General features: G+C 40.6%; 1 protein-coding gene across 2 annotated transcripts in view; it reads left to right on the top strand.

Annotated features, from left to right (window-relative positions):
* The window catches only part of STON2 (stonin 2), a 138,590-nt gene that overhangs the window by 98,354 nt on the left and 20,612 nt on the right, over nt 1–19,624 (top strand). The window lies entirely within an intron of this gene.

The raw sequence follows: 19,624 nt of genomic DNA, 5'->3' as shown, positions 1-19,624 counted from the left end.
TCCATTTCTGCAAAACACCGGACCATCCAATGGGCAAAAGGCTTGAAAAGATACTTCACAAAAGAGAATAGCTAAATAACCAATAAACATATGAAAAGGTGTACAACTTCATTAGTCATCAGTGAAAGCCCAATTAAAGCCACGATAGACACCACTCCACATCTGCCATCATAGCTAAGATGAAAATGACAAGTAATATGAAGTGTTGACAAGGATATAGAGCAACCAGAACTCTCAAACACTGTAGATGGAAGTGTTAATTGGTACAATCGCTTTGCATACCCAAGGACAGAACAATTCCACTCCTGGGTATGTACCCAAGAAAAATGCATGCATGTGTGTACCAAAAGGCACGTATAAGAATGTTCACAGAAGCACTAGCTGTTGTTACCCAAATCTGGAATCTATCAACTGTCCATCAACACTAGAGTGGATAAATCACGTTACATTCACACAACTGAATACAATACAGAAATGAAGTTAACATACCACATGCAACAAAATGAATGAATCTCATGAATATAAGAGGACATACTGTATGATTTCATTTATATAAAGTTCAGAAACAAGTAAACTAATGTATGGTGTTAGGAGGCAGGATGGCAGATACCCTGGGGGGAGCAGGGAGCTGTTAGTGACTAGGACAGGCACGAAGGGGGTCTTCTGGGGTGCTAGCCATGTTCTGTCTCTTGATCTGGGTGTGAGTTAACCTAGGTGTCTTCACTTTGTGAAAACTCATTGAACTTTAAACATGTGATTTATAGCTTTTTTTATACATGTGTTTTATACTTTAATAAAAAGTTGATGAAAAGAGAATAGAATAATGAAAGGCCTCCAATCCATGCATGCCCTGGAGTAACAATGCTGAATTAGAATTCTGACTCCATCCTTCCCTAACTGTCTGACCCTGGGCAAGTTACTTAACTTCTTTGTGCCTCAGTTTTGTCATCTGTAAGAGGGAGATAATAGCGGTACCTACCTCATTGCACTGTTGGAAGGATTAATAAAGATAATCCAGGTAAAATGCTTAAAACAATGTCAGATACACAGAAAGCAGAAGATAACTGTTAGGTACATATATTGTGGAGTCATTACTCCATACTAGATGTGCTAAGGGAATGTAAAGAAGTACAAAACCCTGGCCTCAAGAAGCTTGTAATCATAATTAGAAAGACAAAGATCTTGTCTTTCTAGAGTCTTTAGAAATTCCAAATGGGTAATACGGATATGAAAAACCTAAGAATTCAGTAGAAGGAGAGAGTACGGTAGTTTAGGGTGTTCTGGGTGAAACTCGTAAAGTTGTGAGAAGTCAGAATAGTTGCTACTTGTGGAGGGGGAATTAATGAGATAGGAGTACAAGGGGTCTTGTTTCTTGATCTGCATGCTGGTTACACGGATGTGCTCAGTTTGTGAAAATTTATAGCTATACCCTTATGATATGTGTACCTTTCTGTATGTGTGTTATACTTCAAGTAGATGAAAAGGGCATTGGTTTTGAAACCTGGTTGATAATTGACCTCAGGCAAATTACTTCACCTCTTTGAATTTTATTTTCTTCACCTATAAACTATGAGTAATACCTCCCAAAGGGTCATCATGAGGCTTAATGAAAGCAGTGTATGTAGAACACCTAGTCCAAGGTGGGACAGCAAAATATTTTGTACACTTGATCTGCTCACTAGGGTAGAGGGTGACAAACTGGGCTCCATCATTCTCAGGTAAAGATTTGGAGCCTCTATGTGGGGTTTATCGCTTTGTTGGAGGAATGACCTCGTGTCATTATTGGTGTTGTGAATGAAACCTGTCACAGTGTGTCAGTGTGATGGTGCAATGACTCAACCGCTAGGACAAAGGGCACTTCTGCTTATCAGAGCCACTGCTTGACAATTGTCCCACACCACTACTGCTGGTTTCCTTTTCCTGTTTAGTCACAGCCACACCTGCAAGTGAGAGTTCAGTGCCTGCTCCAAGTGTGCATGCAGTACGTGTTTACTGAGTGCCTGCCGGATGCCGAGCGTTATGTTAAACTGATGGAGCATGTGGTAATGACTAAAAACAGGGTAAAGAGTGAAATAAAGTAAAACATAGGCCTTGCCTTCAGATAACTTAGTCTAGTGACAAGCTATACTTGTTTCTTCTGAAAGCTACTCTTTTTCGTTCCTTCCCCTCTTTCTTTCTTCTGATCTCCTCCACTCAGCTAGCATGGATTCTTATTCTAATTCTCTCTCTCTCTGTCGCACACACACACCCTTCACTGAACTCCACTCCATGTAAGCAGGCTAAAAGCTGTTTAACATGGCCTCTATCCAATAAAAGCAATCAACTCATGCCATATATCTTCTCCTTGGCTCTCCCCAAACTATAGATGACTGTACTTTACATTAATTATAATAATGGGAATGACCATTTATTAGGTGTCTGTTACATGCAAGGCACTATGCCAGGCACTTGCCTATGTATTGTCTGTAGCTCTCACAACCTCCTGCAAGGCATCATTATCCCATTTTATAGGTGAGGGACCTGAGGCTTACGGAGCTTAAATAACTTGCCCAACGTCACCCACAGCCTATCTGTGGCACAGTGCAAGCCTGCTCCCTCTCCATGTGCCATGCTCCTTGTAGAGCTGCTTGCACTGTTTGCCCTGATGATTAAATAATGTAAACACCCTCCTGCATCAGTTCTTCAGTCAACTGTGCACATACAAACCCATGTGGTCAGGAGAAGTTGGCCCCCTGGTGACTCCTCTTGTAATTATTCTAGTTTGACTGGAAATGTCAATAAAGAGCCAGTCAGCCTTGCAAACAACTTCTGAGCTCTTGTTTTGTAAATGCCTCAATATTCAGCAGCACTAACCTGTGCCACCAGAAGGAGTCCTGAGCCTATTTCCTTATCTATATTAAAATCTCAGATGCAGGCTCCACAGGAAGAGCCTCTGCATATTGAGAAAGTCCTGCCATCTTGGTGGTACCTTACTGAACTGTCTCTCTCAGATTAATACTTATTGCTAGCCTCTGTTCTAGAAATTTGTAGACTGATAGGGGTATCTGATTAAAGTGAGCATTGCTGTCAGCTGGACACAGAGGAGGCAGCTCATAAGGTGCACGTTCGGAGTGATCCTGTACCAAGAGGCACAGTACAGAGGGGCTCTTACTCCTACTAGTCTGAATGTTTTGGGGTTCTGGCCCCTAACCTTGTACTGACTGCTCAAACTGAGATAGCCAACTCCACTTAATCCACAGTCTCATGGTGTATCTCAAGTGAGGAGGCAGGTCAAAAGCCAGCAAATCACCGTGGATTTAGGATGTAGTTTTAAGCTTCCCAGCCTCAGAAAATTAATCATATTCTGGTTTTGAGGGGTGACCCTTTCTGGATATTGACAAATTTACAATAGGAGATATATGCTGGCAATATGACTAATACCAGTTTTCATTCAAAAACTAAAAGCTACTATAACTTGAGTTTCTTCTGCATGTGCTTAGATCTTTACAGATATTACTTCCAGTTCTCACAACTCTTCAAGTTGTTGGAGAATTACATTTCACAAATGTGAATACTGAGCTGGCATCTCAGCCAGGTGTATTTAGTTCCTAATCTTGAACGCTTTCCACTCTTCCTCAGTGCCTGAAGACGCTCTGTCTGCTGTTATATTACCAACTGCTGTTATATTACCCTTTGCCAGTTTGGCTTCCATCAACTCAGGCAGAATTATATCAGTCATTTCCGTTTTTGGGTTCACTCAGCACTCTGTATATGCCAGTAAGAGTACTTGGTATTGTATTGTAATTACTTTTACTGCACTGTAGTTGGTTGTTCATCTACCTTTCTTTTGCTAGACTCTGAACTTCTTAAAGGCAGTGACGGTGTTTTACTCATTTTTTTGTGTTTTTTTTTCTGGTGAGGAAGATTGTCACTGAGCTAACATCTATGCCCATGTTCCTCTGTTTTTTGTATGTGGGACACTGCCACAGCATGGCTTGATGAATGGTTTGTAGGTCTGCACCTGGGATCCGGGCCTGTGAACCCTGGGCTGCTGAAGTGCAGCATGCAAACTAACCACTGGCCGCCAGGCCGGCCCCCTTGCTCACTTCTTTACATTAGACCTGTCATAGTACTTGGCAGTGTTGTGTAGTGGCAGGACTGGGTTTAAATCTTGGGCCTAGTTTTGCTAACATTATATCCTCAGCACGTCGTACATTGCCTGTCGGCAAATAGTATATGCTCAGTAAATAATGAATTAATGAATGAATAAATATAACTTGGATATTATTTTTCCTCTGTGAATCTTTTCATTATTAAAACTGAGGGATAATAGTATCTACTTTATAGGGTTGGTATGAGATTAAATGAATGAAGGAAACCAGGGTGAACGATGGTGTGATAGTAACTTTTGAGATTCAGGTAATGGTTTTAAGATTCATCATGTTGCTGCATGTCTAAATATTTCACTTATGCCTATGCTATAGTAGTATTCTGTTATATGAATATGATACAATTTTCTTATCCATTCTTCTACTGATGGATGTTTGGAGTATTTCCAGTTTTTTACTATTATGAATAAAGCTGTTATGAACATTCTTGACCAAGTCCATTTGTGGACGTATTTTTCATTTCTCTTACGCACAAACATAGGAGTATAATTGCTGCGTCATAAGGTAGGTGAATGTTTAAATTTATTAGAGGCTGCCAAGCCATTTTTCAAAGAGATTTTACCATTTTATACTCTTGCCAACAATATATGAGAGTTCTAGCTGTTCTCCATGCTGTAACACTTGGTATTAATCATGCTTTCTAATTTTAGCATCCTAGTGGGTGTGTAGTATCTCAACGTAGCTTAATTGCACTTCCCTGGTGTCTAATGATGTTGAGCACATTTTCGTGTGCTTCATGGCCATTTATATAGCTTCTTTTATGAAGGGCCTATTTTTTTTTTAATTAAGGTTATGATAGTTAACAACCTTGTGAAATTACAGTTGTACATCATTATTAGTCATGTTGTAGGTACACACCACTTCACCGCTAGTGCCCTCCCCCCACCTCCCTTTCCCCTGGTAACCACCGATCAGTTCTCTTTGTCCATATGTTAACCACCACCTATGGGTGGAGTCATACAGAGTTCGTCTTTCTCTGTCTGGCTTATTTCACTCAACATAATACCCTCACGGTCTATCCATGTTGTTGTGAATGGGACGACTTTGTCCTTTTTATGGCTGAGTAGTATTCCATTGTATACATTTACCATATCTTCTTTATCCAATCATCAGTTGCTGGGCGCTTAGGTTGGTTCCATGACTTGGCTATTGTGAATAATGCTGCGATGAACATAGGGGTGCATGGGACTTTTGGAATTGCTGATTTCAGGTTCTTAGGATAGATACCCAGTAGTGGGATGGCTGGGTCATAAGGTATTTCTATTCTTAACTTTTTGAGGAATCTCCATACTGTTTTCCATAGTGGCTGCACCAGTTTGCATTCCCACCAACAGTGTATGAGGGTTCCTTTTTCTCCACAGCCTCTCCAACATTTGTCACTCTTGGTTTTGGATATTTTTGCCATTCTCACAGGTGTAAGGTGATATCTTAGTGTAGTTTTGATTTGCATTTCCCTGATGATTAGTGATGATGAGCATCTTTTCATGTGCCTATTGGCCATCCGTATATCTTCTTTGGAGAAATGTCTGTTCATGTCCCCTGCCCATTTTGTAATTGGATTGTTTGATTTTTTATTGTTGAGTTGTGTGAGTTCTTTGTATATTATGGAGATTAACCCTTTGGGGGATAAATAACTTGTAAATATTTTTTCCCAATTAGTGGGCTGTTTTTTTGTTTCAATCCTGTTTTCCCTTGCCTTGAAGAAGCTCTTTAGTCTGATGAAGTCCCATTTGTTTATTCTTTCTATTGTTTCCCTCATGTGCAGGGTTATGGTGTCTGAAAAGATTCTTTTGAAGCTGATGTCAAAGAGTGTACTACCGATATTCTCTTCTAGAAGACTTATTGTTTCAGGCCTAATCTTTAGGTCTTTGATCCATTTTGAGTATATTTTAGTAAATGGTGAAAAAGAATGGTTGATTTTTATTCTTTTACATGTGGCTGTCCAGTTTTCCCAGCACCATTTGTTGAAGAGACTTTCTTTCCTCCATTGTAGGCCCTCAGCTCCTTTGTCAAAGATTAGCTGTCCATAGATGTGTGGTTTTATTTCTGGGCTTTCTATTCTGTTCCATTGATCTGTGCATCTGTTTTTGTACCAGTACCATGCTGTTTTGATTACTGTAGCTTTGTAGTATGTTTTGAAGTCAGGGATTGTGATGCCTCTAGCTTTGTTCTTCTTTCTCAGGATTGCTTTAGCAATTCGGGGTCTTTTGTTTTTTTATTGGGTTATTTATCTTTTTATTATTGATTTGTGAGAATTCTATATGTATTCTGGATATAAGTCTATTATCAGTATCTTGCCTTATAATATTTTAAACAATGTCTTGATGAATTAATTGATGAAGTGCAACTTACAGTATATTTTTCTTTCCTGGTAGTGCTTTTTGTGTCCTAAGAAATTATTGCCTACCCCAAGGTCATGAAGAATATTTTTCTATGTTTTCTCCTAGAAATTTTACCGTTTTGGCTTTCATATAGAGCTATGCCCCCTCTCAGGTTTTAATTTTTATATATCGAGAGAGAGAGAAGAGGTTAAGGTCTGTTTCTTTCCATAGGGTTGTCCAGTTGCTCCAGCACATTTTATTGAAAAGAACTTTCCTTCCCCATTGAATTCCATGGCACCTTTGTCAAAACTCAGGTGACTGTATGTGTGGGTCTACTTCTAGACTATCCTTTCTTCTATTTGTCTTTCATATTATACTGTCTTAATTACAGTCATGTGCCACGTAACGACGTTTCAGTCATGACGGACCGTGTATACTACGGTGGCCCCATAAGATTAGTACCATATAGCCTAGTTGTGTAGTAGGCTCTACCATCTTAGATTTGTATAAGTACATTCTATGATGTTTGCACAATGTCAAAATCGCCTAACGATGCATTTCTCAGAATGTATCCCCGTCGTTAAGCAGCACATGAGTGTACTGAATCTTTCTAGTAAATCTTAAAATTTAGTAATGTAAGCCTTCCACCATTTTTCTTCTTCAAGATTGATTTAGCTATTGACAAGCTTTGATAGAAATTGACAGTTTATCAGTTTCTACTGGAAAAAAAAACGTCTGGAGATTTTGACTGGAATTGTGTTGACTCCATAAATCAATTTCAGAAAAATTTTCTCCTTAACATTTTGAATTTTCAAATCCATGAACAAAAAAATCTTTCGATTATTGAGGACTTCTTTAATTTTTCTAGCAGTGTTTTGTAGTGTTTAGTGTAGAGGTCTTCACATCTTTTATTAAATTTACTTCTGTGTGTTTGATATTTATATGCTATTGTAAATCATATTTTTTAAAATTTCACCTTCCACTTATTTGTTACTAGTGTGTAGATATGTAATTGGTTTTTAAATAATGATTTTATATTCTGAGTCCTTGCTGCTATCACTCATTAGTTCCATAATTTTGTTGATATTTTTGGATTTGCTGAATGCACAATCATGTCACCTGTGAATAAAGAGAGTTTTACCTCTTTCTTTTGCTTTTTATTCCCTTTCTTTGCCTTGTTGCAGTGTCTAAGGATTCTGGTATTGAATAGAGGTAGTGAGGTTGGGGGAAGTATTTGATATTTCACCCTTATGTTATCTGAGTTTTTTTTATACATACCCTTTATCAGATTGAGGAAGTTCTCTTCTACTCCTAGTATGCTGAGAGTTTTTATCACTAACGGGTGTTAAATTTTACCGGATACCTTTTCTTTCTTTATTGAGATGGTCTTACAATATATTCTTGTACAGCACATTGTTCTCTGCACGAATGGACAACTTCCATAATCTTCCTGGGAGGTACAGAGGAGTTGCCTAAGAGGACAGAAGCCCGGTCATATATTTTAAAGTGAACACCAGATCCTAGTACCATGCACACTTTAGTGCACATGACCCCCATCTGAGTCCTACAGTTAACTTTTGAACACTTTTGCCTGTTGTTATTTTCAGTTTCTCCTTCATCAACCTTCATAACAGCACAGATGTCTCTTATTTTGGTGATAAAGGTTGGGGCTTTGGGTGCTTTTTATTATTTCTCTCACTTGTCTGTATTTTCTAACTTTTCTTCAGTGAACATGGATTACCTGTGTTAAAAAAAAAGTTTTTAAACTCCTACGTAATTAGTTAGATTACAGATTAGTAGATTTTAGGCACATTTCCATCAAATCCTTCTGAAATTATATCCAAGTCACCTTTGATTGGATTTGGTTGTTTCCTAAATCTCTGAGAGCAATACATTCACAGACCATTTAATGGTGGATACCTAAACTCTTTGTTGATCCTTCTATCAGTTAATTTCCGATAATGCTCATTTTTTCCTCTGTCCCAACTTTGGGTTCCTAGATGAAGTTCTCAGCACAGTTCAGTTCAAAAGGCTTTTAAGTTGCTTCTCTTCTCTAGGAACTTACTGGCCAGAGCAAGAAGATAAACACAGAGATCCTGCGTGTGTGTGCTGGAATAGAGAAATAGATCAGGGACTTCAGGCCTTCTTGAGATTTCGGTGACTCCCAACAGATCGAGTCTGAATCCAGGGTGCCTTTGCTCAGAGGTAACTCTTTCTAACCTTGGCTTTTCAATTCTGGCATTTCTGTCAGTCTGAAACAGTGGAGGCTTTAGAGGCCTCGGGCTGGAAAAGCCTTTTTCAGACTGGACTGAGAATGGAGCTCTAGGATGTGGAATGGGAACTAGGAGATAGGCTGTTATTTCTCGCTGCTGTACTTTGTTTTCTTGGAACAGGAAGTCATTATCTGGAAAGCCTCAAATCCTTGAGAGTTCATTTCTACTTCCAGAAAGGGAAGTGTCACTTGCCTGCCAGCAGCTAGAGCAGACTTTATCACTGGAGCGACAGAGCCTTCCAAGGAGCCATTCCAAGTCACTGTCTTGTCAGAATAACCACTTTTGTTTTTCTTTCTAATCACAAGTTCCGATGCAGGGAATATTTTCTGCTTTTTCTCAATACTTGATGTGCCTACCAGTGAATGTAAGTCATTTTCATTGCCTTACGTTGATTATTAAAATTAAACCCTGTATACTAAGCAGAAAAAAAGACAACCCTCAAAATGAAGAAATAAATGCCCTCTTTCTGTTCTTTCATCAGTAATAATGAAAATAATTTGAATTGTGTAGCATGCCATATTTTACAGATGGCATCACATGTCTCATTTGGTCCTCACAACCATATTGTAGTGGATAGACCAGATGATTATTATCCTTTTTAAAAGTAAGGAAACTAAGATTCAGAGGAACTTGCTCAAGATTAGAGACTTCTAAGGACATGGAGCTGCAGTCTCCACGCTGCAGTATACCAGAGTGCTCAAGCTGAGGGTTGTGAATTCGCACCTCATGGGTTCAGATCCTAGCTCCACCACTTACTAGTCTGTGACTTTGGCCAAGTCACCTGACCTCTATGCCTCAGTGTCCCCATCGACAAAATAGGGATAACGGTAGGACCTACCTCATATGGGTGTCTCTAGGATCAAACAAGATAGTTTCAGTACAACTCTAGGCAGAGTACCTGGCATTCGATACGTGATTGGTGAGCGTCAGCCTTGCCACTGCTGTTGTCTTGGAGGGGGGAGGCAGGGTTGGGTTGGTATTCCTCTCTCCTTCCAGCCACCTCTGCCCTAAATCCTGAAGTCTACTCCCGAAGTCACCAGAGTACTCTAGACACATTCCAAAAGTCACCAAGGGCTCTGTGGGGTTAGAGAATCGAATCCCAAATTAAATACTTTGAAGAAAAACTAACACCATGAAGACCTCTTTTCCTGGCTTAATTTTGCCCTGATTCTGAAGACAGCCTGTGCTTATCTCCTTTTATACACCCTTTGCCCCTCTTAATCTTAACCAGAAATCTTAAGAATTTAGATAGAGTAGTTACATTCTTCCTCTCTAAATATTCTTGGGACTATTTATTCTTTCTTTGCTAACGACCTTTGTCAAATTCATGCAGACTAGTGTATTGGCCACAGTCTCCTCTTGATGATGGGATAGAAATTTTTCTGCTGTACAGTGCATGGTCTCGAAAAGTCTTTAAGCAGGCAAAGCTCTGTGTTTTATGCTGTCCAGCTGCCCTGTAATGTAGCTGAAGTTTTTGCTTAGAGATGGGCAGATGATTCCACCTTTATATCCATTGCTTGACTTCTCTCATATATGCAAAGAAGAGGCAACAAGTAACCACACGTACCAATCTGCTGTATGTCTAGCTGCAGAGGAGATTCAATTTGACCCCAAGGAAATGCCCTCAGTGGAGGACACAAAGGTTACTATTTATAAAGAGGGAAGGCAGCATGTTTGTCAACATTCCACAGTGTCTCACAGCCAGGCAAGAAGCTTTAGATTTGAAAATAGAAGTCCTGATCCCATTACCTCATCCCTGGCTACTGAAGTCCCTGACTTTAAATGACAAAAGGAGTCAAATTTGCTTCCTGAAACAAATCATCAGCCTGGATCATCCTTTATCCAGTATCACACTTTCTTATTACTTTTCTTACATCCTGCATGTTCCCACTTGAGGTGGCCAGACATTGCATATGTCTACTAGAATTAATATATTTTCATGCTCTGCCCTCCAATCTCTTTGGGCATACGTAATGCTCATACCAACAGCTTGGTCAGAGCTGCCAACAACTGAACAACTGAACTGCCAACAATTACTGACACTTACTATCTTCCACACTGCCTGTTTTGAATGTTGTCCCATGAAAATTCTCATCTAAGCATATTAAGCAAAAAAAAGTAGGCTCTGAAACTGTTATGTATATGCAGAATAATCCTTACTTTGCAGATAAGTGTGTGTTCATGAATGTGTATGTGCAGAGTGAGAGAGCTGGAAGAAAACACACTATGATGGTGACATTGATCATCTCAGGTGGCAGCAAGATTCAAGTGCTTTTAATTGTATGTGTTTCTACACCATCCAAATTTTCTAAAATACAACTTCCTTAAAATTATCCAAAAGTTTAATCTTTTTTATATTATAGAAACAAACTGTTATTTATTTTAGGACATGGTGACTGGAACATTTATAAAATTGATCGCTTTAAAATGATTCACATGTGAGAGCATTAAATTCAGTGGGCCTGTGTCCTGAGTTGTCCCAGCTGAGGCAAAGAACACTCAGCCCTGGTCCTCGGGACAGTTGGGGAAAGAGTCAATTATGCAGTATCTGTCAGTTCAGGATGTATGGAAGTATGAGAGTGTTCTTGCCCTTCCACTTTCCCCTATTCTCTGGTTACCTGATTTCATTTCCTTTCTGGCAAGCACTTAGGGTCTCTGGGAAACATTTGAAAAGGCCATGAACTCCTTGATCTGATCTGTAACCAAGCCTCTCACCACATAAGTTTTGGTTCAATATATCTGTAACTAAGTCTTTATTCCAAGACTGCTTTCTGCATGTTTATGGTCTTCTATATCTAAAATGCAATTAAGTGCCAACCTAGGACCCATTCAAAAAGCATGAAGAATTGTAGGACTCAATTGGAACCAAAAATTACCTTACTATCTGAATAGTAACTGTAGGCCTTAGCAAACAGCGATTGAGCACTCTTGAATGTTTTGAAGCACGTTCACATGTGTGATCTCATATTTGCTTGCAAAATAGAACAAGGATTGTGATTATCCCATGTTACAGTGGAGAAGTGGCACAAAGACTTGCTCAAGACCACAGTGAGTTTGTGGCAGAGCCAGGACTAGAAATAAAACCTTCTGTTTCATAGCTTTGTCAAAGCCCCCACAATAGCAAATATCTCTTTCCAAGATTTTCCCCAGGGTGTCTGGGCTCTAAGGAATAATCACGATCATGATAATATCAAATACTTCTATAATGTTTGCTATGTAAATTTTACATACACTAACTCAGTCATCACCACAATTTAAGAGGTAAGTACTATTATCTCCATTTTACAGTTGAGGAAACTGAAGTCTGGTGCATTTAAGCAACTTATCCAAGGTCGTAGAGCCAGTAGATGGAGGAGCCAGGATGTGAAGCAGCCTGGAGCCTCAGTCCATGCTCTGGACCACTTGTCAGTGCACTCAGGGCCTGTCTGCTTCCTGCCTGTTTATGCCTAGGGTGGCCCGGGCCAAAAATGGCAGTTCTTCACATAAGAGTGTTAAAATTCCTTCCCTCCAAACTTACGGAGTTTTGAAATATGTGCCCTGTGTTATTTAAGCAATAAGAGTACTGTTCTATTTCCTTGTGAAAAGAGCAGGGGAGAGGTGAGAGGAGCAATAAAACTGAAATATCTTTTCCTGAACAGCCAGACAAGCTTGGAAGGTTCTTGGAATTTATATCTTTCCATGGTTCCTATGAAGATCTTTTCATCTGTCTCCTGCCTGGCTGCCGAGGAGCTTGGATTGCAAGCAACACAAGCCAACTTTATTAACTTTAAGCAAAAGGAATTTATTCTAAGGATATAGTTGTTTATAGAATCAGAACAAAAGCTGAAAACTCAGGCTTTGGGAAGTTGGTGTATCACCTTTCACTGAGTTATAAACTACCCTGAGATTTAGTGGGCCTGCGAAACAACCATTTGTTTAGCTCAGGATTCTGCAAATCAGCCATCTGGGCAAGTTTGAGCAGTTCCCAGTCTTTGCTATGCTGAGCTGATCTCCTTAGGGGCTCATTCACGGGTCTGCAGTCAGTTGCTAGGGTGCCTTGCTTCTCCTCCACGTGGTCACTCATCCTGCTGCAGGGTCACTTACATCATGGTCTCAGGGTTCCAAGAACAGCAAAAGAAGACAAGCCCCAGTGCACGAGCACTTTTCAAGTTTCTGTTTGGCGATGTATCTGATCTTGACTAAAGCAAATCAGAGGCTCTAGCTGAGTCATTGTGGGAGGGGACTGCCCAAGAGCATGGATAGAGAAAGGAAAAATCTGTGGCCATTTTTGCTATGTCCCACAGGTGGTCAGGAACCTTGGCAGCTTTAAGGCTCAAGTCAGTAAGAACTAATGCACAGGCTCTTCACTGTGCCTCCATCTGAGTAGCTCAGCTCCTACATTTTCCTGCACTTGAGTCAGTCCATTCAAGATTTTCAAAGAAAATCTGACTTTGCTTGGGTCATATGCATCATGGGTGGGGTACCTTGATTGGGAATTCACAAGACTTGGATGAGAGGGGAAATGTTCAGTTGTGAAGTTGTTACCCAAAGTAGGTGAGGGGAGGGATGCAGTGCAGGCAGTACAACATTCCTTCCCTCTGTATTGTTCACTGTGTTGACTTTGTCCTTCCCCTCTGAACTATGTGGGTTGACTCTTCCTCTAGGACTTTATTGAAAGCAAAAGTAACAATCTCAACCTGATACTTGAACAACAGGAGATTTAACTCAAAAGACTCTTGCTGTAAAGCTAGTGATGACACAGGCATGGGTCAAGATCTCAGACATCCCCTCTTCCTGTCGTTGCTATGTATTCATTGGACTCCAAGAGTGTAGCCAAGAAAGGAGCATGAAAAGACTGGTGCTCTGATAGTGAGGTTGCGTAATCCTTGGCCCTGGCAGCAACTCCCAACAGTTATTTGTTTAGGTCAGTTTCATAATTTCTACAGAATTAGAAGGCTAGTTTTAAAACTTTGTACAAAGCAAGGAGGGGTGGTAATGAAGTCATGTTTAGATAGATTCCAGGCAGCAAGGAAAGCCTGAGATAGGTTGTTAGCATTGCCACCAGGGTGCTGGGGCATTTAAGATTGACTTATTGCCCAGATTATAGGAGAGTTTAAGGGGACAATAAATCCCCTTTATTTCCCAAAATACCTTTCTCTTTGGACAGACAACCAAGGCCATTTTTCTGGTTACAGTAGCCCACTCTTAGAAACGACAGGGAAGAAGTGATATCTTTGTGTGTGTGTGTGTGTGTGAACCCATGCTAAGTATTTGAAACATTTCTAGTGCACTAAACCTGGTGCTGTTTTCTCCAAAGGGTTGATCCTGTTTCTCCAAATGTTTGATCATGAACCTCTAACATATGTATATTTACTTGTAAATATATTATAAAATTATTAATAAATTTCAAACATACTAGGTATTTTAATGTTTTATAACATATAATAAACAAAAACTAGAAATGTTTAAAGGATGAGTGCAAAAGTGAACAAAAATGGAAGTACTTACATTTTCTTTCCATACCCCCGTGGATCATCCTGCACACCTCCTTGGACACACCTCACCCCACCCCCTGCCACCCGCTTTGGGGACTGCTTGTCTGGAATCCTAAGACGTCTTATACCTGCCTGACAATCACGAAAGCAGTTCTTAGTACCAGAGGGATAATAGACAGTTGGATGTTCTGTCTTGACCAAACTGTACTCATGACTTAGTACTCCCCTAATATGGTAGATTCAAGTGCTGCTTTGTTACAGTCACAATGGCTTTCTGAATGCAGACTCTCATATCCCTTGTAGTCCTTGAGCCTTCAAGGATTTATTTCTGCAATAATTATGGAAAGATTTGAACTTATGGAGTATAACCTGAGACAGACATATTCTTCTTTCTTTCTCCATCCCCCGTCTCCTTCCTTCCATTCTTCTCCCTCCTTTCCTTCTTCCTCCATCAGATTGATAATAATGTAATTTCAAGGCATTACTTTCTCCTCTCTCTCTTCTTCTGCTTCCTTAAGAGTTCTGAAATAATAATAATATATACATATTTTTTTCCTTATTATGATAACTCTACATTTATTGAGCTCTGGGCAAAATTCACTATCTATCAATGATCTAATTTACCCTCACAACAACTCCATGAAGTGGGTACTCTTATTACTGCCCTTAAGAGTTGAGAACTACTGAAGTTTAGAGAGGGTTAAGTAACGTGCTCAAGCTCTCACAGTTTTCTAGTGGAAGGGCCAGGACCATCTGACTCCAGAGCCCAAGCTTTACCCTCGACTTGCCTGTGGTGGCACAGAACAGACAGTAGAGACCAACATGGGCAGGAACTCTATCCAGCATTAGTAGAAGCCACTTTTAAGCCAGCCTTTCCTTTATGGGCCTTGAGTCCACCCAGGAGACACTGGTATATATACGTTGGATGGTGTGGATGCCGTAGCAAGTGAGGGAAAGTACTGAGTGTGTGAATCATCTGGAAATAGCTTTTCCCTCTGTGTTTGCCTGCGGATTACCTACCTCATGACATCTTCTGAAAAACTTGAGACGTTCAGGGATACAAATAGAGCTCCACCTACTAGAATAAATCTATTGTCATGCTGGAAATTAGTTGTTTTCCTATTTTTCTAAGAGATTATTTTAACTTGATATGTTTACAGTTTATAAGTTGCATCTATCGTCACTCTGTAAGAATGTCTCCTTTGATCTTGGTCACTAAAAGGGAGCTGGACAAGCACTGAAATGAAATCAAATTACCAACTCCAAGTTTAAGTGAAAAGAAGTGGCTTCCGGCCTCTATGAGCTGTTTGGTTACTTTCTTGTTGTCATTGCTGGAAAGTCCACATACAGAGCAATGAGCTTTGGGTAACAGAGGTGAAAGGGAATTATTTGAGGGATCCTTCCCTCTTGCAGGAGCTGCCCCTAACCTTTCTATGGGTGATCTTCACCCACTGATGGTGCTCCCTGCCCCCAACAGAGTATTTTAATTTCTCCTGGAAGGCATATCATAGCCTAGTTAACAAATAGAAGTTCAGGTTACATACAGACTTAGTCAGAATGCCTGCTCACCATACACAGATATACAAGCTTGTGTAATAATGTGCAAGAGCCCCCAGCTCTGTTTATTTGCCCTTACCACAAGACCCTGACTACATTTACACACTCACCTTTGGAGAAGTAGCAGTTCCTGTCACTAACGTTCAAAACGATCAGACTTTGAATCAGGTCTGCAGTAGAATGGCTGTAGTATATAACTGTTTCATGACTGTGAAAGGAAAGAAGGCATTGCTGTGTGCTTAAGTATATAAGCCCATCAGGGTAAGACACTTCCAAGCAGGTGAGACTGCTGAGACTCCCAAGCTCCACTCCTAGAATAAGTGGTCATGGACCACCTGCCCAAGGTGCAGGTCCAGGGCCCTTGCAATAGAAATCAGATTTAGAAGTATTATGTACAAAGAGGATGATAAGTCCCAGCTCTGCGAGGACATATACTGATTGGTAGGACATCAGTACCAGTTAAAGTAGATCCATGTATTGAAGGGAGCAGAGGGGGAGATGACAGAGCCATTGGTGAGAATGAAACCTCTATGTTAATTTCCTTTGGCCACTTTGACATCCTCTCTGAGTCATAGCTTCGTTGTCCGTTACTCACCAACATAACCAGGAAGATAATCAAGCCCATATCCTTGGGTGGTCCCTAATCCTTCATAAATCTGGTCCATTTCTCAGTTTCTAACTATTGCGGTTAAGAGATGGTAAAGGTAGTAGAGTGTGTCTTTACCTTCCTTGGAAGTTCCAGGGTTTGGGGATCATCTTCTAAAGCCTAGAAACCTGATTTTACCTGCTCACTCAAGAGTGATAAAGCTCTTAGAAATTGAGATCTCTGACCAAATGTAATGGCAAGTTTCAGTGCCTTCTAACCCTGCTTTAGGGTGGACTGATTCACCCTAGTCCTTCAGTAAAGTGCAGGACCTTGACTGTTCCCCCACCCCTTAGTGATCCAGGGGGTCGTTGGAGCTTTCAAGTATCCTAGGTTGTTGCTGGGGTGTATCCTCACGTGGTGACCAGGTGAATAGTGAGTAAGGATGTGGAGGCACACACAAGTGAGACTTCCACTATGGCAGTGAGACAGAGAGTCCTGATGAGTCACCTATCCTGGTCACAGTAAGGATATGGGCACTGTAGGCCTGCCACTGTTTCCTGGAACTTGCCCAGTGCCCCTCTGGGAAGTCCTTTTCCTGGTTGCCAGCCCTGGCACTTCCTGAGCATAAAAACTATGCTCAAATCAGAGTCAGGATGGAGACCTCTTTTTTCCCCTTGCCCCTACCATACATTCTCCCTGCAGTAACTTCTAGATGCTGCTCCTGCTCTTTTAAGCTCCTGACCCAAAAGAGCCCTTTCCACTTCTTGTCACACCATAAAAGAGTTTTATGCTCCATTAAGCAGAGAGCTTCACAGCCCACCCACAAGGGCTCAGACCCTAGAAACTCCTCTTTATTCACTCCTCTTTGGTGGGCTCAGAAATAGTTGAGGATGGGAGGGAAATACAGGGTTTTTTTTTTCTATGGCAATAAAAAATAAATAAAACACAGGTTAGGTTCTCAGCAGGCCACATTACTAGTTAAGTCTTTGATATACCCTGATATATAAAATGCGAAGAGATTAATTTATAAAATGGAATGCTGATTTTTCAATTTACTGTAGATATTGGAATCCACCCCTGCCTTTGAACTCTGCTGGGGAACTGGAGTTGGCCCCATCAGACAAGAGCAAAGGTGAAACCTGGCTGGGAGGAAGGATAAGGGTTATAGTGGGGTCTCTCCCAGGTGGGAGTTGGAGAATAGAGTCCTCATCTCAGAGAACATGAGGAGGTGATATCAGAAAGGCAAATTGAGCCAGGGATCCAGTAAGCCAGTTGAGTGGAAGTTTAGTGATTAGAGGAAAAAGCCAAAAGCAGGGATCCAAAGATTGAGTATTGGGGAAGTGAGCAATAGTAAAACGGAGGCAAAAGTTTAGAAGCAGAGAGAATAGCTTGATTAGGAACACACAGATATTGGGGATGTTTCTGGGCCACTCCTCAAACTTAAAGTCTGATGCTTGCTTTTCTGAGCAAAGAAAAGAGATGTGTTGGGTCAGCCCATCTTGATAAGCAGGGAGGGAGCTGGCAGGGCAGGCTGGACTAGTCATTTGAAGATGCTCAGTACTGCTTCATAGATCCTCTTAGCAAATAAAAACCAGAATGTAATGTTGAATGGTGTTGATAGGGATTCTGTCAAATGGTGGTAAGTGGTAGTTTGATGAATTGGCTTCTTTACTTTGGGGATATCTCTCACCAGGTAGCTGTGCCAGCATCAAAGCATCCTCTCTCCAGGACAGTGCTGAGAACAGATGGATAGACTCAGACCCTCTGGCTCTCCTCTTTATCACAGTGTATTGTTATGACTAAGCAGGTCCCAGCTTATTTTATCCAAATGAGAAACTCCCCTGATAAGGATCAGAACTCCTTTCTCAGGGGATGACATGGCCTGACCTTATGCCCAAAGGCTTCACTGTATAAATGGATGTGAATTCTTGTTTAAATCACTTCTTTTCTGCCACTGAACGATGCTGCTAATATGTTCTGTGTCAGGATAACCCTTGCTAACTCAAGGGTAATGGGAAAAATTAACCAGATTTTAGCTTAATGAACAAGCATTAAAAGAATACCAGAGTTGGGGCCAGCCCACTTGCATAGTGCTTAAGTTTGTGCGCTCTGCTTCAGTGGCCTGGGATTCATGAGTTTGGATCCCGGGTGCGAACCTAGCACTGCTTGTCAAGCCACACTGTGGCAGCAGCCCACATACAATAGAGGAAGGTTGGCACAGATGTTAGCTCAGGGCCAATCTTCCTCACAAACAAAACCCCCCAGAGTTAATGAATATTAAAAGTAGGATGTGACTTTTAATCTCACTTTGGGCAGTTTACTTAAACTCTCTGAGCCTCAGTTTTCTCAGCAAAATGAAGGGGTCAAGTTTTATTATTTCTAAAATCTCTTCAAGCCCCCAAATTCTGTGTTCCTTTTTTAACTTTACAGATTACTCCACAAGTATTTAAGTGCCTACTGTGCCTCTGAGGCTGGTTATAGTTTTAAGTATATACTCTTATATAACAGTGACTGCTATCTCATGTTGAGAAACTGCAGTAATCTAAGAATGTTTGTTCTTGCCACTGCTCATAAATTCCAGTGAACAGCTCTCAGTAAGTTTTTTGCATTTGTCATTACATTAACAAATTAGGTTAACAAATGAGAGAAGGAGATGGCAGAGTATCTGTGTATTCAAAATATCCCGTAACAAACTGTTAATTTTTTCCCCATAGTTCTTACTTTTTTTTCAGTTTGGTGGCTTTGATTACCATTGTCATCATTTAATTTACTTTTTTGGGAACATAAAATAGATTGTGGCCTAACGTTAACAGAAATCTACCATTTCTCTTGAGTTTGCATCAGTAAAGATACGAGGAAGCTCTTAGGTACTGGAAATTCTCCCTGTGGTGTAGGATGGGAACCTAATCTTTATCCATGTCTTCTGTTTGGCAGCAGCCCAACTCATAGTAAGAGCAATCGGGAGGTGGAAGGAGCAAGTGGAAGAGAGAAGAATTAAAATACTGCTGGATTTTTAGGTTTGGTTTTAGTTTAATAAGTCAATAAAATGGAATTGTGGATGATGGTTAATTTTGTTCTGAAGATTCTTAGTTTTTGTCTATTTTTTACTGGAGAAATTTGCCGGCCATTTCTTTTTCCCCTCATTGTTTCCAGCACCAGCCGCATGAGTCCTGAGTGTCCTAGGAAAGGTTTAATTGCTGCTTTATTGACATGGACTCCAGCTAAGCTGTTTGTTTTCTTTCTCAAAGGTTAATGAGTAGAAGTA

The sequence above is a fragment of the Equus przewalskii genome, chromosome 25 (assembly GCF_037783145.1).
Source record: "Equus przewalskii isolate Varuska chromosome 25, EquPr2, whole genome shotgun sequence".
Lineage (NCBI taxonomy): Eukaryota > Metazoa > Chordata > Mammalia > Perissodactyla > Equidae > Equus > Equus przewalskii.
The sequence above is the reverse complement of the archived record's forward strand: the minus strand, read 5'-3'. Positions and strand labels throughout refer to the sequence as shown.